Genomic DNA, 25,760 nt, shown 5'->3' with positions numbered 1-25,760 from the left:
AGATGAAACAAGCAACGATGAACAACACAGTAAATGAAATTAAAAGTACTCTAGATGGGATCAATAGCAGAATAACTGAGGCAGAAGAACGGGTAAGTGACCTGGAAGATAAAGTAGTGGAAATAACTACTGCAGAGCAGAATAAAGAAAGAAGAATGAAAAGAACTGAGGACAGTCTCAGAGACTTCTGGGACAACATTAAACACACCAACATTCGAATTATAGGGGTTCCAGAAGAAGAAGAAAAAAAGAAAGGGACTCAGAAAATATTTGAAGAGATTATAGTTGAAAACTTCCCTAATATGGGAAAGGAAATAGTTAATCAAGTCCAGGAAGCACAGAGAGTCCCATACAGGATAAATCCAAGGAGAAATACGCCAAGACACATATTAATCAAACTGTCAAAAATCAAATACAAAGAAAGCATATTAAAAGCAGCAAGGGAAAAACAACAAATAACACACAAGGGAATCCCCATAAGGTTAACAGCTGATCTCTCAGCAGAAACCCTACAAGCCAGAAGGGAGTGGCAGGACATACTGAAAGTGATGAAGGAGAAAACCTGCAACCAAGACTACTCTACCCAGCAAGGATCTCATTCAGATTTGATGGAGAAATTAAAACCTTTACAGACAAGCAAAAGCTGAGAGAGTTCAGCACCACCAAACCAGCTTTACAACAAATGCTAAAGGAACTTCTCTAGACAAGAAACGCAAGAGAAGGAAACGACCTATAATAACGAACCCAAAACAATATAGAAAATGGGAATAGGAACATACATATCGATAATTACCTTAAATGTAAATGGACTAAATGCTCCCACCAAAAGACACAGATTGGCTGAATGGATACAAAAACAAGACCCTTATATATGCTGTCTACAAGAGACCCACTTCAGACCTAGAGACACATACAGACTGAAAGTAAGGTGATGGAAAAAGATATTCCATGCAAATGGAAACCAAAAGAAAGCTGGAGTAGCAATTCTCATATCAGACAAAATAGACTTTAAAATAAGGACTATTAAAAGGGATAAAGAAGGACACTACATAATGATCAAGGGATCGATCCAAGAAGAAGATATAACAATTGTAAATATTTATGCACCCAACATAGGAGCACCGCAATACATAAGGCAAATACTAACAGCCATAAAAGGGGAGATCGACAGTAACACATTCATAGTAGGGGACTTTAACACCCCATTTTCACCCATGGACAGATCATCCAAAATGAAAATAAATAAGGAAACACAAGCTTTAAATGATACATTAAACAAGATGGACTTAATTGATATTTATAGGACACTCCATCCAAAAACAACAGAATACACATTTTTCTCAAGTGCTCATGGAACATTCTCCAGGATAGATCATATCTTGGGTCACAAATCAAGCCTTGGTAAATTTAAGAAAATTGAAATTGTATCAAGTATCTTTTCTGACCACAACGCCATGAGACTAGATATCAATTACAGGAAAAGATCTGTGAAATATACAAACACATGGAGGCTAAACAATACACTACTTAATAATGAAGTGATCACTGAAGAAATCAAAGAGGAAATAAAAAAATACCTAGAAACAAATGACAATGGAGACACAACGACCCAAAACCTATGGGATGCAGCAAAAGCAGTTCTAAGGGGGAAGTTTATAGCAATACAAGCCCACCTTAAGAAGCAGGAAACATCTCGAATAAACAACCTAACCTTGCACCTAAAGCAATTAGAGAAAGAAGAACAAAAAAACCCCAAAGCTAGCAGAAGGAAAGAAATCATAAAAATCAGATCAGAAATAAATGAAAAAGAAATGAAGGAAACAATAGCAAAGATCAATAAAACTAAAAGCTGGTTCTTTGAGAAGATAAACAAAATAGATAAACCACTAGCCAGACTCATCAAGAAAAAAAAGGAGAAGACTCAAATCAATAGAATTAGAAATGAAAAAGGAGAAGTAACAACTGACACTGCAGAAATAAAAAAAATCATGAGAGATTACTACAAGCAACTCTATGCCAATAAAATGGACAATCTGGAAGAAATGGACAAATTCTTAGAAATGCACAACCTGCCAAGACTGAATCAGGAAGAAATAGAAAATATGAACAGACCAATCACAAGCACTGAAATTGAAACTGTGATTAAAAATCTTCCAACAAACAAAAGCCCAGGACCAGATGGCTTCACAGGTGAATTCTATCAAACGTTTAGAGAAGAGCTAACACCTATCCTTCTCGAACTCTTCCAAAATATAGCAGAGGGAGGAACACTCCCAAATTCCTTCTACGAGGCCACCATCACCTTGATACCAAAACCAGACAAGGATGTCACAAAGAAAGAAAACTACAGGCCAATATCACTGATGAACATAGATGCAAAAATCCTCAACAAAATACTAGCAAACAGAATCCAACAGCACATTAAAAGGATCATACACCATGATCAAGTGGGGTTTATTCCAGGAATGCAAGGATTCTTCAATATACGCAAATCTATCAATGTGATAAACCATATTAACAAATTGAAGGAGAAAAACCATATGATCATCTCAATAGATGCAGAGAAAGCTTTCGACAAAATTCAACACCCATTTATGATAAAAACCCTCCCGAAAGTAGGCATAGAGGGAACTTTCCTCAACATAATAAAGGCCATATATGACAAGCCCACAGCAAACATCATCCTCAATGGTGAAAAACTGAAAGCATTTCCACTAAGATCAGGAACAAGACAAGGTTGCCCACTCTCACCACTCTTATTCAACATAGTTTTGGAAGTTTTAGCCACAGCAATCAGAGAAGAAAAGGAAATAAAAGGAATCCAAATTGGACAAGAAGAAGTAAAGCTGTCACTGTTTGCAGATGACATGATACTATACATAGAGAATCCTAAAGATGCTACCAGAAAACTACTAGAGCTAATCAATGAATTTGGTAAAGTAGCAGGATACAAAATTAATGCACAGAAATCTCTGGCATTCCTATATACTAATGATGAAAAATCTGAAAGGGAAATCAAGAAAACACTCCCATTTACCATTGCAACAAAAAGAATAAAATATCTAGGAATAAACCTACCTAAGGAGACGAAAGACCTGTATGCAGAAAATTATAAGACACTGATGAAAGAAATTAAAGATGATACAAATAGATGGAGAGATATACCATGTTCTTGGATGGGAAGAATCAACATTGTGAAAATGACTCTACTACCCAAAGCAATCTACAGATTCAATGCAATCCCTATCAAACTACCACTGGCATTTTTCACAGAACCAGAACAAAAAATTTCGCAACTTGTATGGAAACACAAAAGACCCCGAATAGCCAAAGCAATCTTGAGAACGAAAAAAGGAGCTGGAGGAATCAGGCTCCCTGACTTCAGACTATACTACAAAGCAACAGTAATGAAGACAGTATGGTACTGGCACAAAAACAGAATGATAGATCAGTGGAACAGGATAGAAAGCCCAGAGATAAACCCACGCACATATGGACACCTTATCTTTGATAAAGGAGGCAGGAATGTACAGTGGAGAAAGGACAGCCTCTTCAGTAAATGGTGCTGGGAAAACTGGACAGGTACATGTAAAAGTATGAGATTAGATCACTCCCTAACACCATACACAAAAATAAGCTCAAAATGGATTAAAGACCTAAATGTAAGGCCAGAAACTATCAAACTCTTAGAGGAAAACATAGGAAGAACACTCTATGACATAAATCACAGCAAGATCCTTTCTGACCCACCTCCTAGAGTAATGGAAATAAAAACAAACAAATGGGACCTAATGAAACTTCAAAGCTTTTGCACAGCAAAGGAAACCATAATCAAGACCAAAAGACAACCCTCAGAATGGGAGAAAACATTTGCAAATGAAGCAATTGACAAAGGATTAATCTCCAAAATTTACAAGCAGCTCATGCAGCTCAATAAGAAAAAAACAAACAACCCCATCCAAAAATGAGCAGAAGACCTAAATAGACATTTCTCCAAAGAAGATATACAGAATGCCAACAAACACATGAAAGAATGCTCAACATCATTAATCATTAGAGAAATGCAAATCAAAACTACAATGAGATATCATCTCACACCAGTCAGAATGGCCATCATCAAAAAATCTAGAAACAATAAATGCTGGAGAGGGTGTGGAGAAAAGGGGACACTCTTGCACTGCTGGTGGGAATGTGAATTGGTTCAGCCACTATGGAGAACAGTATGGAGGTTCCTTAAAAAACTACAAATAGAATTACCATATGACCCAGCAATCCCACTACTGGGCATATACCCTGAGAAAACCAAAATTCAAAAAGAGTCATGTACCAAAATGTTCACTGCAGCTCTATTTACCATAGACCGGAGATTGAAACAACCTAAGCGCCCATCATCGGATGAATGGATAAAGAAGATATGGCACATATACACAATGGAATATTACTCAGCCTTAAAAAGAAATGAAATTGAGCTATTTGTAATGAGATGGATAGACCTAGAGTCTGTCATACAGAGTGAAGTAAGTCAGAAAGAAAAAGACAAATACCGTATGCTAACACATATATATGGAATTTAAGGGGGAAAAAATGTCATGAAGAACCTAGGGGTAAGACAGGAATAAAGACGCAGACCTACTGGAGAACGGACTTGAGGATATAGGGAGCGGGAAGGGTGAGTTTTGACAGGGCGAGAGAGAGTCATGGACATATACACACTAACAAACGTAGTAAGGTAGATAGCTAGGGGGAAGCAGCCGCAAGGCACAGGGATATTATCTCGGGGCTTTGTGACAGCCTGGAGGGGTGGGATGGGGAGAGTGGGAGGGAGGGAGACGCAAGAGGGAAGACATATGGGAACATGTGTATATGTATAGCTGATTCACTTTGTTATAAAGCAGAAACTAACACACCATTGTAAAGCAATTATACCCCAATAAAGATGTTTAAAAAAAAAAAAAAACTTATAGAATGTACAATACAAAGAGTGAATCCTATGTAACATAAGCTACAAACTTCAGTTAATAATAATGTATCAATATTGGTTCATCGATTATAACAAATATACCACAATAATTCACAATGTAAATAATATGGGAAACTGGGGAGTGGGGAGAGTATGTGGGAATTCTCTGTACTTTCTGATCAGTTTTCCTACAAAACTAACAGAGTTCTAAAAAAAAACTATTAATTTTAAAAAACTAACATATAAATTTACAATTAAGTAAATTATGTCAATTCTTCCTGAATTGATTTCTAGATTCAATGGCACCCCAATCAAAATCCCGGCAGATTTTTTTATTTTGGTGGAAATTAACAAATGATTCTAAAATTTATATGGAAATGCAAAGGACCTAGAATGCAAAAGAGCTTTGAAAAAGAAGAACAAAGTTGAATGACTAACGCTATCTGATTTTAAGACTTATAACACTATAATATTCAAAATAGATACTACCGAGCGAAGTGTAGATTGGAGCACCCTTTCTATGTGTCAATTGGCAAAGACCTGAAAAGTCTTTGACTCAGCAGTTCAGTTCTAGCAACTTTTACTGAAAAATAGTCAAACACACACAAGAACAAAAATATTAAAATCATCATTATTCTTAGCGGCTAAAAACTAGAAAATAGACAGATGTTTAACAAAAGGAAACTGGTTAAATAAATTATGATATACACTTATGTTAAAATAAATATGCAGCCCAGACATCAAAAATCATGTACTAAATGACATGGGGAAAAGTCCAGTATATACAGTTATATGAATTTAGCAGGTCACAAAACAATAGTTCCTACTTTGTTAAAAAAAATGTTTGTTTATATATCTGGAAGAGTATATAACAAAATATTTACAGTTCTAAGTGAAGAAATTACCAGTTATTTTTTCACAAAAACTGCATAATGATTTTGTGATTTTGAAAAAGCTTTTAAAGTTTAGACTTTTTGAAGTTTTATGATTGGAAAGATATATTTATCAAAATAGTCATTTTTAGCATAAAAAAAAATGATGGCTATCTCAAACGACACCTGACAATTTAAGATCCTGTTTCAAACTGGAGAAGGAAGATCTCTCTCTCAGTGACTGGAAGATATGTTTCTCCCTTCCTATTCATTTAACTGTGTTTTTCATCTGGAAGTCAGTCTGTACCTGTTATTATTTTTTGTATTTTAAAATAAAATCTGTATATGCTTTCTACAGAAAAATTTGAAAAATACAGAAATGTATTCAGAAGAAAATAAACAATTATCTATAATCACTACTAATACGTTCTCAAGTCTCATTATCCTTTCAAGGACTTGTGAGTGTGTTTCTCAATCCCTGGCCTGTATCAGCACAAGATCCATTAATGTTAATAAGCACTCATGGAATCAGTCCCATGAGCCAACATAGCTTCATGTAACCGTGATAAAATCATAAAATTGTTCTTTGGGGACGGATATTTGCTTATTTGTTTTGGGATTTCCCTCATTAATTTTCTTCTAAGCATAAAAGTATCATATTCATTATTTTATAAATTATAAAACAATATAAAGAAGAAAATATAAATCAACAGTAATTCTATCATCAAGGATTATCACTGGTAACTTCCAAGAGTTTAATTCTATGTAAATATATATATTATAAACACTTTAATAAAACTAAGTTATCACTATATATTGTTTGGATTTTGCTTTTTTTTTTTCACATAACATTTTTTCGTAATCATGTATCCTACCTTTAAAAGGGTGCATTCTATTTCTTTGTATGAACATACCAGAAGTCGTTTAGTCAGCCCCTGATCATTGAACACTTCGGTTACTTCCAATTTTTTTACAAGGCAAGTCCACTGTTTACTGGGACATGGGGACGTACAAGTCCTGTAGGGAACATCAATTTACAAACATTTCTGTACTCCACACACACTATTTATGATAGAGTTTTGGTTTTGTTTTGGGCAGGGAAGGTCGATGGATGGTAGAGGAAGGAAGCGTGGAGGGGTAGAAGTTGGGGCACTCCCACCTAGTTCAGGAAGAACCGCCTTTGCTACTCTGGGGAGGGATTTCCTGGGACCCCGCCCACAGACCCTTCGTCGGGCAGCGCCGGTTCCCGCCGTCCGCTGAGCTGCACTGCACCCCTGTGGCCCAGCTGCGACACTGCAGCACAGGAGCACCAGAGCCTAGTGGTTTTCGGGAGGCATTTGGGTTATTTTTTGGACTGATTTTTAAAACCCAATTTAAAACTGTAATTTTTTTTTCAGCTAAGCAACAGAAAATGTACAAGCTCAAAATGATAGAATGCGTGGGATTTTGGTCTGTAATAAACATTTTTTAAGAGCCCTGTAAATGTTCTTTAGAACATTTCTTTAGAGCACTTGAATGAGAATAAACAGCCCTTCTGTCCCCTGCTCCTTTCTCCAGCTTCAGTCGGGTCACTCTGCCCTTAGGCACTATCCCCTAGCTCTAAAGAACTACTTACAAGTTTCCTAATGGTCCAGGCTTCGTTTTGCTTTTACTGAAATTTACACGAGCTAAGGAACCTCACACCCCTACCCCCACCTGACTTCTAAATCTCCTTAAGACTTAGGCTCCTTTTGATTCCCTAAGATGAGGTTGATGGTTGATTGGTGTCCGGGGCTCCCTGTAAACTCACCTCTCTCTCCCCTATTGGACTGGAGGGTTCTTGAGCACACACGTGACTCTTCCTCCTTTTGTCCACCACTTTTCTCGCCTTGGAGACAGTAAATCACAGAGAGTAGGAATCTAGTATGTTCAAAGGAGGACAGCACATGAACATGGACAATATAGTATATTCTCTCCATTCATTTCCACTGGATTCAGTTCTGCCAGTATTGATGGGACACCTACCCAGTCCAAGAGTCCTCTTGGACAGCAAGGGAGGGGAGCAGGGAGGCGAGAAAAGCTCTGAGATGACGAACTGATACCTCCTGCTATTAACTGCACAATTTGTTATTCCTTTCAAACGCCTACTGCGTGGACAAAGCTTGAGGTGTTGAGGTCCAATGTCTGCACCTCACTTGAGAGGTTAGGCTCAGGCATGCATTTTTTAAAACTTTTTTTTGGCCACCCCGTGATTTTAATGCCCCAGAGTATCTGTATCATTTTAAGAAACTCCTGAGTCCCAGTCTTCCACAGTGAGAATTTCAAGTAAGCTGGTGGAACACTACTTGAAGACAGGAGTAATTTGGAAAATCTGTTGGTTTTGCCTACTCAGTATCCATTTTTCTGTGGCTGCTAGGAGCCCCTCGATTTTCCTCTGGAGAACCGCCCCTTCCCTGCTCTAAGTCCTTGCAGTTGAGGTAGGGCTGAATCTCATCCTTGCCCCCACCCCCACTGATTCCCAACACACACATACATGGGCACTCGTAGGTTGCACACACAGCCCATCCAAGCTCTGAATTTGTTTCTTTTTCAACTTGAATTGCACAGGGATTCAGCCACATCTGAACCTTTAGACTGAACGTCTACCCTTAAACTTTCCAATTACTGAGCCAATTAATCCCCTGCCACATTTTTCCCTAAATGAGTTTGAGGTGGATTTTGTCATTTGAAAGCACGAAATTTCTAACAGAAATTTATGAGACTTTCAAATGAGATAAGCAACTTTATATTCTGTCTGCTTATAGGAAAGGGATACGTTAATTGACGTGTCTTGATATGCTGAGGTTTGGGGGTTTTTTCCTTGTTTTTTGATAAGATTTCCTTCATTGTTTTTAGCAGAGCTTAAGTTTATTAAACATGAAAAAGCCCATTTATTTGACCTAGTTTAGCCCTGTTCAATGTATTTGGTTTTGGCATGGGTTTTTTAAAGCTGCCCACATGAACAAAATGGAGATAATGAAACTTATCTCGCAGAACTGTTGAAGGTAAAATGAAATAACATATGTGAAATCACCTTATGCTGTATAAATGTTGGGTATTATTCCTACAGGTTTCATCCTCATTATCATCATATTTCATTTTCTGTCAGCAAAGTTGCTGGAGAGGGAATTCTCCAGCGATGCAGTGGTTAGGACTCTGAGCTTCCACCGCAGGGGGCCCGGTTGAATCCCTGGTCTGGGAATTAAGATCCCGCAAGCCGTGTGGCACAGCTGAGAAAAATTTTTAAATAAAATAAGATTAAAACGTTGCTGGAAAGTTACTTATTGTTAGTAGTACTTATAGCTGTACAAATGCAAACTGTAACCGAGCAAGTAAAAGATTAAAAAAAAGGAAATTTGATTCCTTTTAGGCTACAATCATCCCGGGAATGTTGTAAATGATCAGTTGAAATCATACATTTGAAAAGGCTGTGAAAACAAAAATACCATGGGATTATAAGATACTGTTATCTCAGCCCTGCAGGTCACTAAAACTTTGACGTTCATTTGCATATATGTTTGATTTCAGAGTTTATTAATATCTGATACTTTTCATTTAATTTTAAAACAAAAAAACCCACATGCTGTTTTATAGAGCGCAGTCTTATACAGTGAATAGCTTTATCTTGGTTTTCATTCTCTTTGGCCTCTCTGTGGCATTTAACCACCCTGACAATCCACTCCTTCAAATTCTTTCCTCTCTTAGATCCAGCGACAGTACATTTCCCTACTTCTTCTTGACCTGTTCAATGACTTTTGATTCCCCTCTCCCCTCCCAACTCCTATGATCTCTAGTTCCTTCTCTTCCCCCCACCCCAAGTTCCTGTACAAGTCACCCATTCTCATCTACCTTGCATCAGTCCATAGTTCCATCTTTATTGCATATTTATTTCAACACATATGTCCTGCCACTAACTCACTTTCAATATCTCCAAAAACTTCATAGTCTCCTGCATTCCAATTGGCTGCCTTTACAAGTGCCCCACTGCAATTGGTGGCCGTGCCATTGTCCCCATGTTCCTGCCCTTCTTCTTGCTTCCCTCTTTTTCAATCCCTTTTTCCAGGCTCCAAATACTTCAGTGCCTTTCAGACACATTTTCTCTGCTCTCCTGATACCCACACACCAGCCCAGGCCCTCATCATCCCTCTGCCCATCCTCACGGCTGGTCTCTTTAGCTCTGGACCCTCCTCACTCCTGTCTGTCCTGTGGGTGGCAGCTGAATCAGGCTCCTAAAACGCCTCTTTGTGAGCTTCCATCAGAGCAAGTACTGCACACCGGGCATCTTGGTGCTCCCAGCACCTGGCACAGTGTCTGGCACAGCTATGGCTATTGACTGATGGTCCTTCCCTTGCTCAGGGGAGTTGCTTCAGTGTGTGTGTGTGTGTGTGTGTGTGTGTGTGTAAGAAAGAGGGAGAGAGAGATCAGTTTCAGACTTCTTAGGGACTAGTTCTTCATAATATGAATTATTTATCCCATCTTATTTTCAGCTGCTCACAAAGTAAAACCTTTACTCAAGCCAATCTGGTTTCTCCTTTTATAAATTTACATTTCACTAATAATTTAGATCAAACTACTTAGCAATCATTGTTTCTCTCCTATCAGTGTAATTTGTCTCCCGAACTAGATTATGATACCCTGAAAGCCTGAAACTCTGTTTATTGGCCACTACAGTCTTTTGATCCACTCCCTACCAAACGCCCTTACACCACAGATACTGCCTCTGAACCCACTAAAGTAAAACTATCTGATATTTTCCTTTGTATATTTATACTTACCTTTTTATTTATAGACCTTTAATATAGGTTTGTATATCTCAAAACACCTAGCTCCATGGTGAGTCCCGGGGTCACTTCAAATGTTTGTTGATTGATCACATGGACTGAGCAGCAGTCTACTCTGATCCACTCCTTGACCTGGAAGCCCAACACAAAACAGCATCTTGGTGGCCTGACCTTGATGCCATTCTCTGGAAATATAAGGATTTAATTTGTCACAGAGTGAGTCTTTTTTTTTTTTTTTTTTTTGGCTGTGTTGGGTCTTTGCTACCTGCGGGCTTTCTCTAGTTGCAGCGAGCGGGGGCTACTCTTCGTTGCGGTGCACGGGCTTCTCATTGCGTTGGCTTCTCTTGTTGCGGAGCACGGGCTCTAGGCATGTGGGTTCAGTAGTTGTGGCTGGCTGGCTCTAGAGTGCAGGCTCTGTAGTTGTGGCTCTCAGGCTTAGTTGCTCTGCAGCATGTGGGATCTTCCCGGACCAGGCCTCGAACCCATGTCCCTTGCATTGGCAGGCGGATTCTTAATGACTGCGCCACCAGGGAAGCCCATAGAGTGAGTCTTTTGATACTGGAATGATAGGACTCCAAATATTTATTTTACTTAAAAATATTAGAAGGAAAAGCAATGATAACAACCATTGATAAACACGACTGTATAAACTGTAGGACTTAAAATGAAAGACTGACGGCCTCTGAGCTGCTGCAATGTTAAAAAAAAGAGGTGGCGGGGTGCCTGAGGGACTTTTAGCCAATCCAGTCTTGTGTTGTTTCTGACTTTTTTTTTTCTTTTGCCCACAACAAAAATGATCACCTGGTAGCCTGAAAGAATTAATGGACCTCTTTTCAATTCCTAACTCGAAGCAAGGGAGTTATTTTGAGTCCTCGGCAGAATCTAACACATTGTGTCGATGCAGGAAGGAGCCTCAGAAATGGAGTCTTTAAGGCTGTATAATTCTGCATGTATTTGAATAATTCAAACTTCTGAGCCCCCTCCCCCAGCCATCCCTTTATGCTGAGCACACTGCAGACATTAACGACATGAAGCAATCGTGCACTCGCACACTTTCTGAAACAATCGCGCTAGTTGTGAACTTGCCAACTGCAAACAAAAATCCTAGTGTGCATCGCTCTGCAATTGTGCCCAGTTCTACGAGGAGATAGCAACACTGTTGTCTCCACCAGCCAAGGCTCACAGATGGGTCACTCGGCTGAGGCCGAACTGGGCTGTAGTCTTGGCAGATGGATTGGAAAGTTGGCCGACTTGCTCAGAAACCTGACATCCTGGTCATCTCCAGCCCCCATGGGCAGACTCTCCTGACACCCAGTTGAATCTGAATCTTACCACCTCCTCTCCGCATCAGTAATTTTCCTTGGAAAATTTTTTTTTACTAGGTAGCTTGCTTTCATTCTGTTTCTATGATGACTGTACTTTTGCATGTCATATATATTTATATATAATATATATGTCATATATAAAAAGATTTTAAATTTTGCTTTATATATAAAACAAATATATGTATATTTATATAAATACATATAAAAATATGTATACATATATATAAAACAAATACATATATATGTACAAAGAGAGACAGAGACAGAGAAACAGAGAGAAGGGCTTCTCAGCCTCAGCACTGTTAACATTTTGGGCTGGATAATTCTTTGTTTTGGGAACTGTCCTGTCATGACAACCAAAATGTCTCCAGATATTGCCAAATGTTCCCTGGCGGGGAAAACTGTCCCTGTCTAAGAAGCACTGGTATAGAGTAATGTTGAGTGAATTACTTGAATTAAGGTCTTGATGGGCTATACATGCATACATACATCCACAACAAAGTACAGCCATATAAAATTCACTAAAACTGGGTTTCCCTGGTGGCACAGTGGTTGAGTCCGCCTGCTGATGCAGGGGACGCTGGTTCGTGCCCCGGTCCGGGAAGGTCCCACGTGCCGCAGAGCGGCTGGGCCCGTGAGCCACGGCCGCTGAGCTTGTGCGTCCAGAGCCTGTGCTCTGCAACAGGAGAGGCCACAGCAGTGAGAGGCCCGCGTACCGTGCAAAAAAAAAAAAAAATTCACTAGAACTGAAATATTTCTGAGAGTCATTTTTTAAAAACATCTTTATTGGAATATAACTGCTTTACAATGGTGTGTTAGTTTCTGTTTTATAACAAAGTGAATCAGCTATACGTATACATATATCCCCATATCTCCTCCCTGAGAGTCATTTTTATCTCAAGAAATATAAAATACAACATAGTTAGAGTATTAAAAAATTGAATGGGCCCTTAAATTTTGTTGCAATTTGTTGTTCTTAATCAAGTATATTTGACATACTAGGCTTTTATTCAAAACATCTGAATAAGTAAGAAAAATGTTTCTGTAGGTTGCGCATCTCTCCTCTTCTGCCCCACTGCAAGTTTTTACTGTATACACAGATCCTGTCCTAAGTGCTTGAAAAACATTTTTTAATGAAGCGGTTCATGCAACATAGTATCTGGTACATAAACGTTAGCTTTTAATAACTGAATAGTTATTATCATCTTATTTAATCCTCATAACAACTCTTTAAGTTATAAGTTATTATCCCTATTTTACAGATGAGGTCAGAGAAGTGGAGGAGCTTCCACAAGGTCACACAACCACAGCATGTCCAAGCTATGTCTAGAACCCAAATATTTCTGGCCTTAAATCCTGTTTTAACCATTTGTTTACTGCCATATTAAGGGAACCAAAGCCAGGAGAAGAAATAAATTATCCAAAATCCCAGAGAGATTGCTTTGGTGGCCCCACTGTGGTTGATGCAAAGGAGTGATGATGGCTGTGACGTAAAGTCGTCTCTCACTCACGGTTGACTCTTGCCCACTGTGGCCATGGGAGTGTCACCCCATCACTGCTCCTTTGAGGAGCTCTTCTTCAAAGTGCCTACTGAAAGTGCATTCAGACACCTGGGTTCAGCCCACACCAGGAACAGGATAACTTCCAAGTCAGATTTTGATCCATGAGGAGGTGATACAGGATGAGCTGCTATGGAGATAGGTGATAGGGGAGAATCCAGAACAGGTGTCAGAGAGGTTGGGAATGATGTGATCACAGGGTAGGCAAAGGGAGGTAAGGATTGGAAGGTGAGGTAGGAGGAGAATAAGGCTGGGGGGAGGTAAAGATGTGTGGCCCAAACTGGGCAGAGAGAGACATGCTTATAGGGCAAGAGGCAAGGGAAAAAGTGTGGCTTCAACTGGGGATGTTAGTTAAGTTTGTACTATTGTCTCAAAGGATCTGTATTAGTTTGCTAGGGCTGCCATAACAAAGTACCACAGACTGGGTGGCTTAAACAATGGAAATTTATTTTCTCACAATTTTGGAGACACGAAGTCCAAGATCAAGGTGTCGGCAGAGTTGGTTCCTCCTCGGGACCACAAGGAAGAATCTGTTCTGCGCCTGTCCCTTAGCTTCTGGTGGTTTGTTGCCAATCTTTGGCATTTCCTGGCTTGTAGAACCATCACCCCAAACTCCTCTTTCATCTTCGTGTGATGTTCTGCCTGTGTGTATGTCTGTCTCCAAATTTCCTCTTTACAAGGACACCAATCATATTGGATTAGGATCCACCCCAAGATTTCATTTTGACTTAACTACCACTAAAAAAAACCCTCTCTCCGAGAGAGATCATATTCTGAGATATCGGGTGTTAGGACTTCAACATATGAATTTTGGAGAGAGACAACTCAACCCATAAAAGGAGCCAAGGAACACTGGATGCTTAAGAATGAGTAATAAAACCCTCCACCTCTGTTCCCTCTTCATCTCTGACCCAGCAGGAGTGACACCAATGCTCCCACTCCAGGTTCAGACACTGGAGGGGCTGCTACAGAGCGGCAGCCAGGGAGTCACCATCACGCTACTGCTTCATCTCCAGGGAAAAACCTCACAAAAGCTACTGTGGGTGTCTTTTAAAGCATAAGCTTAGCTCTTATATATTGAAATTTCTATTCTGAGCTATGGAAGTTAAAAAAAATAGGTGTCTTTCAAGATAAAACAAATATTAGAGGTACAAAGGGACACCTTAGAAATCAAACTGCTTGAAGGACTATGTGTCAGTGACTCAGAAGTAATTTAAGACATAATTAAGGCACACTGAAGGGACAGGGTTAATTCACACTCAGAAGAGTGGAACCCAATCGCAAATTGGAGCCCTTGGATCTTGAATCAGGAGAGGGGCTCTAGCCAAAGTCACCTGAGCATCTACAGGAGACATTTTGCTTTTGCAAAGCAACTGTTGTCTTTGTTCAGTGTCCTCCCTCAATCCTTCCGGTGACAGCCTCAGCCCCCTGCCCACAGGGGAGTCCGTGTAACCCACACTGAGTTAGTCTAGCTCCATCCCGACCACCCAACCCATTGCAGTATTCAGCCCGGATGCACATATGAATCAAACCAAGTCGTTTCAAGCCCTTATCCAGAATTTTCCAGTGGAGCTGTGGGAAGGAAGCTCACTCTTGCCTGCTGGGTAGCAATTTGAGGAGGATGTGAATCTGGGGCTGTCACCACCAGCACAGGCAATGAAGTGAAGGCTCAACAGACAGCCCAGGGAATTCCCTGGTGGTCCAGTGGTTAGGACTATGCACTTTCACTGCCAGGCCTGGGTTCAATCCCTGGTAGGTAACTAAGATCCCACAAGCCACGTTGCGTGGCCAAAAAAAATAGAGTGCCCAGTTATAATCTCCAAGAATCCAGAGTTGTCTTGTTCTGGCTTTCCTTTTTTTAATTAAAAAACAATTTTTTAAATAATAGCTTTACTGAGATATAATTCACACACCATTAATTTTGCTCATTTAAAGTGTACAGTTCAATAGTTTTTAGTATATTCTCAAGGTTGTGCAACTTTCACCATTTAACATTAGAACATTTTCATCACCCCAAAAAGAAACCTCGTGCCTGTTAGCACTCACTTCGCATTACCCCTCCCCCAGTCCCCGGCAACCACCAGTCTGCTACTGGCTCTGTGGATTTTGCCTTTTCTGGACAGTTTCACTGTACTCTCACACTGGTTTAAAATTGTTTTGGGGTCTGCCTCCCCAGCCAAGGCAGGGGCTGTCCTGGGAGGGAGCTAGGGATACCTGACAGGTACTCAGGGGAAGAAGATTCCCTAGTGGGGGGGGGCCCTCCCCTCTATCCCATAATTTGGGCAGATGACCTAAGTTTGTCTCTTAGCTTGGAGCTTCTAGTGGACTCATACCTAGAGGGTGATGAACTTTTTTGGTGTGTGTAGTGAAATAGATATAACAAAAATGTTACAGTTTTAGACATTTCAAAGTATACAGTTGAGTGGGCTTCCCTGGTGGTGCAGTGGTTGAGAGTCCACCTGCCAATGCAGGGGACACGGGTTCGAGCCCTGGTCTGGGAGGATCCCACATGCTGCAGAGCGACTGGGCCCATGAGCCACGGCTACTGAGCCTGCGCATCTGGAGCCTGTGCTCTGCAACAGGAGAGGTCGGGGTGGTGAGAGGCCCACGCACCATGAGGAAGAGTGACCCCCGCTTGCCGCAACTAGAGAAAACCCTCACACAGAAACAAAGACCCAACACAGCCAAAAATAAATAAATGAATAATAAAGTATACAGTTGAGTGACATTAAGTACATTCACATTTTTGTGCAACCTTAACTACTTTCCATCTCCAGAACATTTTCATCTTCCTGCTGAAACTCTGTACACATTAAACAGTAACTCCCCTTCTCCCCCTCCCTGTTCCCCTGCTCCTCCTGGCAGTCTCTTTTCTACTTTCTGTCTCTATGAATGTGACGACTCTAGGGACCTCAAACAAGTGGAATCCTACAATATTTGTCCTTTTGTGAAGGGCTTATTTCCTTTAGCATAATGTTTTGAAGGTTCCACTGTGTCGTAGCATGTGTGAATACTTCAATTCTTTTTTCCCCAAACTTTTTCTATTGTGATAAAATACATATAACATAAATGTTATCATCTGAACTATTTTTAATGTACAGTTCACTATTATTAAATACATTCATAATGTTCTGCTACCATCACCACCATCCACTTCCAGAACACTTTTCATCTTGTAAAACTGAAATTCTATACCCATTAAACAATCACTCCCCGTTCATTCCTTCCTCCCAGACAGTGGAAACCACCATTCTGCCTTCTGTCTCTATGATTTGGACTAATCTATGTACTCTCTATAGACTATATGACAACTGCATATACTCTATAAGTGGAAATATATAGTACTTATCTTTTTGTGACTGGTTTGTTTCACTTAATATAATGTCCTCAAGTTCATCCATGTTGTAGCATATGTCAGAATTTCCCTCCTTTTAAAAGCTTAATAATATTCCATTACATGTATATTCCACATTTTGCTTATCCATTCATGCATCAATGAACACTTAGGTTGCTTCCACTTTTGGGCTGTTGTGAATAACGCTACTATGACCATGGGGTACAAATATTTCTCTGAGACCCTGTTTTCAATATTTTGGGGCATATACTCAGAAGTGGAATTGTCAGGTCATATGGTAATTCTATTTTTGATTTTTGGAGGAACCACCATACTATTTTCCATAGTGGTTTCACCATTTTTCATTCCTACATTCCCGAGCACAAGGGCTCCAATTTTCCCACATCCTTCTAAACACTTGTTTCTGTTTTGGTGGTGTTGTTGTTGTTTTAATAGTAGGCATCCTAAAAGGTGTGAGGTAGAATCTCACTGTAGTTTGATTTTCATTTCCCGAATGATTAGTGACGTTGAACATCTTTTCATGTGCTTATTGGCCACTTTTATATCTTCTTTGGAGAAATGTCTATTCAAGTCCTTTGTCCATTTTTGAATCAGATTATTTTTTGTTTCTTGAGTTATAGGAGTTCTCTATATATTCTGGATATTAATCCTTTATCAGCAGTATGATTTGAAAATATTTTCTCCTAAAGCAAATCTCTTGTAGACAGCATAAAGTTGTGTCAATTTTTAAATCCATTCTGCCCATTTCTCTTTTTTAACTGGAGAATTTAATCTATTTACATTTAAATTAATTACTGGCAAGGAGAGACTTACTTATGTCATCTTGCTATTTGTTTTCCATATGTCATTTATCTTTTGTCCCTCATTTCCTACATTACTGTCTTCTTTTATGCTTAGTTTATTTTTTTATAATGAAACATTTACATTTTTTATTTCCTTTTGTGTATTCTATATACATTATCTTTGTGGTAACCATGGAGATTATATTGAACATACTAAACTTGTAACACTCCAACTTGAATTTATACTAGCTTAATTTCAGCAACATATAATACTCTGTTCTTTTACAGATCCATCCCCACCCCTTTTAGTTATTGGTGTCATAAAATTGTGTCTTTATATATTGTATACGCAAAACATAAATTAATAATTCTTTTAAATGCATTAGTATCAAATTATGTGGAAAACAAAATGTGGAGTTACAAACCAAAATTACAATAATACTAGCTTTTAGACTAACAATTATTTTTGTTAATGTGTTAGTCTCTTACATCATATAGAAAATAAAAAGTGAAATTACAAACTGGTGTTACAGTAATACTAGCTTTTATAATTGCCCACGTATTTACCTTTACTGATATCTATATATCTTCATATGGCTTCAAGTTGCTGTCTAACATCCTTTCATTTCAACCTACAGGACTCCATTTAGCATCTCTTTCAAGGCAAATCTAATGTCAATTAATTCCCTCGGTTTTTGTTTATCAGGGAATGTCTTAATTTCTCCCTCACATTTGAACGACAGTTTTGCCAGATGTAAGATTCTTGGTTGACAGCTCTTTTTCTTTTAGCACTTTGACTATATCAGCTCATTGCCTTCTGGCCTCCAAAATTTCTGAAGAGAAATCTGCTGATCGTCTTATTGAAGGTCTCTTGTATGTGAGTAGGTTCTCTCTTGCTGCTTTCAAGATTCTGTCTTTGTGTTTGGAAAGTTCGATTATAATGTGTCTCGGTGTGAATCTCTTTGAGTTTGTCTTGGAGTTCATTGAACTTCTTGGATGTCTGTATTCATCAAATTTGGGAAGTTTTCTGTCATTATTTCTTCCCATATTCTTTCTGCTCCTTTCTCTTTCCCTTCTCCTTCTAAGATTCTCTCAATGTGTATGTTGGTCTACTTAATGGTGACTCATAAGTCCCTTATGCTCTACTCACTTTTCTTCAATCTTTTTTCTTTCTGTTCCTCAGATTCAGTAACTTCCATTGTACTCTCTTCAAGTTCACTGATTCTTTCTTCTGGCTGGTCCAATATGCCTTTGAATCCTTCTAGTGAATTTTTAAATTTCAATTCTTGTATTTTTCCATTGCAAAACTTATTTTTGGTTTCTTTTTAGATTTTCTATCTCTTTATTTTATTTCCATTTTGTTCATACATCTTTTTCCTGACTTTCTCCACACCTTTAAGACAGTTGTTTTAAAGTCTTTGTCTAAGAGATCCATCATAAGGTCTTTTTTGAGGACAGTTTCTGTTGATTTATTTTTTTACTTTAAATAGGCCATACTACCTCACACCAGTCAGAATGGCCATCATCAAGAAGTCTGCAAACAATGAATGCTGAAGAGGGTGTGGAGAGGGGGTAGCCCTCTTGCACAGTTGGTGGGAATGTAAATTGATGCAGCCACTATGGAGAACAGTATGGATGTTCCTTAAAAAACTAAAAATAGAACTACCATACAACCCAGCAATCCCACTGCTGGGCATATACCCTGAGAAAACCATAATTCAAAAAGGCTTATGTACCACAATGTTCATTGCAGCTCTATTTACAGTAGCCAGGACATGGAAGCAACCTCGGTGTCCATCGACAGATGAATGGATAAAGAAGATGTGGCACATATATACAATGGAATATTACTCAGCCATAAAAAAGAAATGAAATTGAGTTATTTGTAGTGAGGTGGATGGACCTAGAGTGAAGTCATACAGAGTGAAGTAAGTCAGAAAGAGAAAAACAAATACCGTATGCTAACACATATATATGGAATCTAAAAAAAAAAGTGGTTCTGAAGAACCTAAGGGGCAGGACAGGAATAAAAACTCAGACATAGAGAAAGGACTTGAGGACACAGGGAGTGGGAAGGGTAAGCTGGGACGAAGTGAGAGAGTGGCATGGACATATATACACTACCAAATGTAAAATAGATAGCTAATGGGAATCAGCTGCATAGCACAGGGAGATCAGCTCAGTGCTATGTGACCACCTAGAGGGGTGGGACAGGGAGGGTGGGAGGGAGACTCAAGAGGGAGGAGATATGGGGATATATGTTTATGTATAGTTGATTCACTTTGTTATAAAGCAGAAACTAACACACCATTGTAAAGCAATTATACTCCAATAAAGATGTTAAAAAATAATAATAAAAATAAAAAATAAATAGGCCATACTTTCCTGTTTCTTTGTAGGTCTCATGATTTTGTTATTGTTGTTGGAAATTGGACATTTGAATCTAATAACGTGCTAAATCTGGAAATTAGATTATCCTCCTTCCCCTGGGTTTGCTGGGGTTTTTGCTTTTATTTCTGTTTTTAAATTAGTGTAGGCTATCTCTGTGCCCTGGAGCAGCCTGAGGTGAAAACATAAGGTCTTCTCAGGTCTTTTGTGAGCCTACACATTCCGCTGGTCATGTGTGGTGACTCTAAGTTCCCTAATATAAGCAATTGATTCTGAATGCCCTAACCTTTAATATCTGGAGCCTAAAAAGGAAAAAAGAGAAAAATGAAGGGGCGCTGTAAGTTCCCTAGAAGTCTCCAGTTGGAGGGAGAGGGACTTGCAACAATGGGGGGAGATGCAACAACAATGGCCACTGACCACTTTGTGATGAGAAGGAGCATATGCAATTAGAGCACAGATCCTTGATATTTGGAGGACAAGGTCCTTTTTGCCCACCATGGCTCCCAAAGCTGTGTGCAAGCAGTTCCAAGAACAAGTGCGCAGCTGCTTGCCATGGGACTGGAAGTGGGGGATGGGTAGCTAAGAGCTGAAATTGACCACAGTTTTACCATCCAAACTTCCCCTGAAAGTTGCAAGCCTGCAGTACACTCCAGAGTTCCAAAATATCTACACCAGATAGATCCTACCAGTGTAATTATTGTTCAGGTGGAGAGGTGGATTCCTGGTGTTTCCCACTCTGTCGTCTTCCCAGAATCCTCTGTTGGTTCTGGCTTTCCTCTCAGCTCTGTGAGCTACCCCAGTACCTATCCAATAAATCTAACGTTGAAACTAAGCTGGGTTTGGCATTCTGTTACTTACAAACAACAGAATCCTGAAAAATACACTTGGATTCTGTTCTAAGACTATAGAAAATGAAATATTTTTACCATAATTGAATATAGCTATACATGGCTAACAGTAACTGAGGGTTTAATAAGTGCCGGGCACTGTTAACTCAAACTGAAAGTTTCCGTGGTACTTTTGCTAGCACTTCGTTGAAGCCGTGAACAAGTATATAATAACTAGGCGGGGGATAACCTTCCACGGTCCCAGTCTGTCTCAGGCTGAGGTCTGCCTTAGGACACGTAGCAATGATAATGACAGGACCTGGTGCAATGAAAGAGTAGCACATGAAGAATGAGTTACCATGTAGAAACCTCAGAAACTATCTCAGCATTTGAAGCTTAATTATAGAGTAGAAAAATTTCAAAACCTCAGGTAGGCCTGTCAGAAATATTTTCCTCACCTTTTTAACCGAGCCTGGGCTGACAGTTCTCTGGGCTCATGGTTATTATCCCTACACTAACATGCAGCAAGTCACCAAGTTCCCTAACTCCCCTGGAATAGAGTGTAAACGCCTTAACCTGAGAAATACCCTTTGCAATCTCACCCAGCCTCTTCTCATATTTTAACTTCTACCTCACCCCTCTGTTTCCTGATTTGCTTCAGCCTGGCGGAACTACTCTCAGCGTCCCATCCATGCCTTGCGTGGTCCCATCTCTGCTTCCTTGCTGATGTCATGCCTTCTGCTGGTCCTCTTACCCTTAAAGGCCAGCTCAGATGCTTTTCTATTGGTACAACCAGAAATGTGACTTATTGATCCTTGAACTCCTGGGGCTCCTTGATTGTGCCTCTCTGGTGACCCTTGCTTTTTGTGTAGCTCTTGTGAGTGTACCCTCTCCTCCTTGACTCTGTGCTCTCTTAGGCTAGAGACTATAGCTTTATATCATCCACACAACCTAAAGGAATTGACAATAAATTTTTTGTTGACTGAATGAATAAACAAAGGAAAGTTTCTTGGCACTCAAAGCTCTCCATTATCTAGCCTAACTCGATTAATCAATTTTCTTTTGGCTCTTTCTAAACATGCTTCACACAGGTGGTTCTTGCCATCGTTCCCTGGGTATACGCAGTTGACATGAAGTTTTTTCTCATATTAACTCTTCATGTACCTTTTCATTTATTCAGTCATGTATCCATTCATTCACTTATTCACTCATTCATCCTGTCCCTCAAATATTCACTGAGCATCTGTTGGTTGCTAGCTGCTGTGCACAGGCACCAAGAACACCAAATGTCCAATATAATAGGAGAGACAGATGTGTAAACTGAGCACTACAAATACTGTGTGGTATATTTGGTGCATAAAAGAGGTAAGTACACAGTAAATGTGGAGACAGAAGAGGGAGTGGGTAACTCTCCCTGGGAGGTGGGAGACCACGTTCAGGAAAATTTCACAGAGGAAATGTACCTTCAAAACCAAGTATCATCTAGAAGGTTGTTGTTAAGAGTGGACTCACATTACTCAGCCATAAAAAGGAATGAAATTGGGTCATTTGTAGAGACGTTGGTGGATCTAGAGAGTGTCATACGGAGTGAAGTAAGTCAGAAAGAGAAAAGCAAATATCGTAGTAACTCATATATGTGGAATCTAGAAAAATGGTATAGATGATCTTATTTGCAAGGCAGAAATAGAGACACAGACATAGAGAACAAATGTATGGATACCAAGGGGGAAATAGGTGGGGTGGGAGGAATTAGGAAACTGGGATTGACACATATACATTATTGATACTATATATAAAATAGACAACTGATGGGAACATACAGTATAGCGCAGGGAACTCTACCTAATACACTGTGGTGTCCTAAATGGGAGGGAAGTCCAAAAGGGAGGGGATGTCTGTACGCGTATGGCTGATTCATTTTGTTGCGCAGAGCAGGCTAACACAACAATGTAAAGCAACCATACTCCAATAAAAGTTAATTAAAAAAAAAAAAGAGTGGACTCACAGTAAAATGTGGTGGGCCGTCCTGGGTATGGCTCTTCTAGGCCCCTGTGACGCTCTGTCCCTAACCGAGAACTCTGGAGGCTGAATTTGGGTCTTTCCTCAGAATGGGATTACGAGTCCAAGACCCACTCAGACATACTTTTTTTTGGTCTTAATTTGCAACCCCTCCCAATTGCTTAATATAGCATTTGTTTAGATAAGTGAAATCTCCAGTTCTTCTCTAAACAAATCACATACCTGGCCTGTGACCAGTTCAGTTTCTTTAAAGTACCTGTGCCTTTATTTTATTAATCAAATTCTAGAGTTCAAGGGGTGATTCACTGGCACACCCTACATTTAACTGTTTTATATGAAAACTTCTCCTCCTTCACTAGGCTGTAAACTCCACGAAGGTGTGTTTTCTCCCCTAGCATAGCACCAACTGTCGTAGGCCCATGATGAGGGGCCAGTGTCTCTTGAAAAAATGAACTCTATTCTCTCATGGGCAGTTCCCATTTCTCTCCATTCCTCTCCTCCTCCAACTTCTTATCCACTGACCCTATTCCCCTACCTCCTGTGGTAATTTGCCTTCTGACGATGTGGAGCAATCTGCTATCTAGGAAATGCAAAATGTTTTCAGGAGAGTGCAGAGCCTTCCCCTTGGGGAGGATATCTGAATGTAGAACAGGATTAGACAGAGGTTTGAACTAGCTGACCTTTAACATTCTTCCCTCACTGAGATTTTATGATTCTGTCCTAAGTTACTGCTTCAAACTTCAAGCAGCTGGTTCCCACACTTCCTTGTGCTACTGATTTTTTTCAGGTGCTATTAGGGCAAAGTGCGGGGTAGGAGGGGGAATTTTCAATATAAACCATACCTTTAAACGGAGGTTAGGAAATTGCTAGCTGATAAAGCATGTTTATTTTATGTTATTAATAAATTGTTAAGCAATCTTTGAATCACACAGTAGTAAACCAAAGAAAACCAAGTTCAAGGCTATTTAGAGGCATTAGTGTGTGTAACTATGCTTTGTAACCTCTGAGTACTATGCAAAAATAAGATGTTATTTTTGACACAATTATTACTTGTAGCTGTCCTAAACATGTGATTTTCCTGACTCAATGTACAAGATAAAAAACTCCAGAGGTCTTTCTGTTCCTTATCAGTGTAAGATACCAGTAACAAGCAGAGATAATTTTCTCTTTTTTCCAATTCATCCTAGATTTGATCAATAGCCAGCCCAGAAATTTCAAATGACACAATTCATTCAAACAAGGCTGTGCATGCTTTTAATGTTTGAGCAAAATTTGGAGGCCAAAAGAAAGTTTTCCCAAAGAAAAATCCTATCATCAGTGGACACTGGCATTTCAGACAAAAACGGAGGCTAGTCCTGATGGGAGCCTGCCTGTTCCACAGGCACCCCAAACCAAAAATCACAGCAGCTGGGTTGTGCTACTAGATGTATGCAGTTCACCTCTTGGAAATATAAAGACAAGGTGGACTAAGGTAATCAGTGCATCTGAGAACACATCCTCATATTCATGTGATTTGTGTAAATATGTCTGTTTGACTTCAAGAGATTTTGTACAATAGAATATGGGAATGTAGAACAGGAGTACAAAGTCTGAATGAGCAGGAGATTGAAGAGAGAATGACAAATTCTTGAATTATTTGCATTGTTCCAAAAGAATTTTGCCATGCTTATGAATTTCTAATGGAATTACATTAAATTAAATGAGTTGCACTGTGGAACAAAAACCACATTCACAGAAAGATAGACAAAATGAAAAGGCAGAGGACTATGTACCAGATGAAGGAACAAGATAAAACGCCACAGAAACAACTAAGTGAAGTGGAGATAATCAACTTTCCAGGAAAGGATTCAAAATAATGATAGTGAAGATCATCCAGGACCTCAGAAAAAGAATGGAGGCGAAGATCAAGGAGATGCAAGAAATGTTTAACGAAGACCTAGAAGAATTAAAGAACAAACAAACAGAGATGAACAATACAATAACTGAAATGAAAAATACCCTAGAAGGAATCAATAGCACACTAACTGAGGCACAAAAATGGAGAAGTGACCTGGAAGACAGAATGGTGGAATTCACTGCCATGGAACAGAATAAAGAAAAAAGAATGAAAAGAAATGAAGACAGCCTAAGAGACCTCTGAGGCAACATTAAATGCAGCAACATTCTCATTATAGGGTTCCCAGAAGGAGAAGAGAGAGAGAAAGGACATGAGAAGATATTTGACGAGATTATAATCGAAAATTTCCCTAATGTGGGAAAGGAAATAACCACCCAAGTCCAGGAGGCACAGAGAGTCCCAGGCAGGATAAACCCAAGGAGAAACATGCCGAGACACATAGCAATAAAATTGACAAAAATTAAAGACAAAGGAAAGTTATTGAAAGCAACAAGGGAAAAATGACAAATAACATACAAGGGAACTCCCATAAGGTTAACAGCTGATTTCTCAGCAAAAACTCTACAAGCCAGAAAGGAGTAGCATGATATATTTAAAGTGATGAAATGGAAGAACCTACAACCAAGATTACTTTACCCGACAAGGATCTCATTCAGATTCGATGGAGAAATCAAAAGCTTTACAGACTAGCAAAAGCTAAGAGAGGGCTTCCCTCGTGGCGCAGTGGTTGAGAGTCCGCCTGCCGATGCAAGGGACACAGGTTCGTGCCCTGGTCCGGGAAGATCCCACATGCCGTGGAGCGGCTGGGCCCGTGAGCCATGGCCGCTGAGCCTGTGCATCTGGAGCCTGCACTCCTCAACGGGAGAGACCACAACAGTGAGAGGCCCGCATATTGAAAAAAAGAAAGCTAAGAGAATTCAGCACCACCAAACCAGCTCTACAACAAATACTAAAGGATCTTCTCTAAGTGGGAAACA

The sequence above is a fragment of the Phocoena phocoena genome, chromosome 5, assembly GCF_963924675.1.
Source record: "Phocoena phocoena chromosome 5, mPhoPho1.1, whole genome shotgun sequence".
In the NCBI taxonomy this organism is placed as follows: domain Eukaryota; kingdom Metazoa; phylum Chordata; class Mammalia; order Artiodactyla; family Phocoenidae; genus Phocoena; species Phocoena phocoena.
This window is presented reverse-complemented; position numbering follows the sequence as displayed.